A 1,247-nucleotide genomic window follows, 5' to 3' on the forward strand; every position below is an offset into this window, starting at 1 on the left:
TTTATAAATCGCGATGAAGTCCTATTCTCTATTTTTTTTTTTTTTTTTTCTTTTTAATTAAAGTTGTCGTTTTGGATTTTTTTGTTAAACGCATTATATTTTTTACAAGAAATATTACACTTAAGTACACGCTTTTCATATTGAAAAGATAAAAAATCGTTTCTTCATTTTTACGTCATTTGCATTCAATTCATGTTCTTTGAGTGGATATTGTAATTACAAAATTTATATAAAATAAATATTTTAATATACAGGGTGTCTGGTAAAGATTGTGCCAATAACGTAAGCGGTTAGAGCACAATAAACTGAACAGAAAAGTCCTTTACCATTTTGTGATTTTCGTAATAATTATTGAGAAATTAATTAAAAAAGATTGATCAATTCGTGTGAGTATAAGCGCGCAGTAAAAAGGGACAACCCATGTGTGATTGATGTGTGATTGCTAGGACGCGAGAATCCATCGTTATGTACCCTCCTCTTCTTTCTCTCTCCCTCTCTCTCTCTCTCTCTCTCTCTCTCTCTCTCTCTCTCTCTCTCTCTCTCTCTCTCTCTCTCTCTCTCTCTCTCTCTCTCTCTCTCTCTCTCTCTCTCTCTCTCTCTCTCTCTCTCTCTCTCTCTCTCTCTCTCTCTCTCTCTCTCTCTCTCTCTCTCTCTCTCTCTCTCTCTCTCTCTCTCTCTCTCTCTCTCTCTCTCTCTCTCTCTCTCTCTCTCTCTCTCTCTCTCTCTCTCTCTCTCTCTCTCTCTCTCTCTCTCTCTCTCTCTCTCTCTCTCTCTCTCTCTCTCTCTCTCTCTCTCTCTCTCTCTCTCTCTCTCTCTCTCTCTCTCTCTCTCTCTCTCTCTCTCTCTCTCTCTCTCTCTCTCTCTCTCTCTCTCTCTCTCTCTCTCTCTCTCTCTCTCTCTCTCTCTCTCTCTCTCTCTCTCTCTCTCTCTCTCTCTCTCTCTCTCTCTCTCTCTCTCTCTCTCTCTCTCTCTCTCTCTCTCTCTCTCTCTCTCTCTCTCTCTCTCTCTCTCTCTCTCTCTCTCTCTCTCTCTCTCTCTCTCTCTCTCTCTCTCTCTCTCTCTCTCTCTCGTACATAACCATTGTCATTTGTAGACCGCTCCTCTCAAAACTTCCTCGCGCGCCTAGCAACAACAAACTTTTGGGATGTTTCTGGGCTGTTCTTCCTCGCCGCACGCTTATAGTCACGCGAATTGGTCGATCTTTTTTAATTAATTTCTCAATAATTATTACGAAAATCGCAAAATGG

The sequence above is a fragment of the Formica exsecta genome, unplaced genomic scaffold (genome assembly GCF_003651465.1).
Source record: "Formica exsecta isolate Colony F162 unplaced genomic scaffold, ASM365146v1 scaffold34, whole genome shotgun sequence".
Taxonomy (NCBI): Eukaryota; Metazoa; Arthropoda; class Insecta; order Hymenoptera; family Formicidae; genus Formica; species Formica exsecta.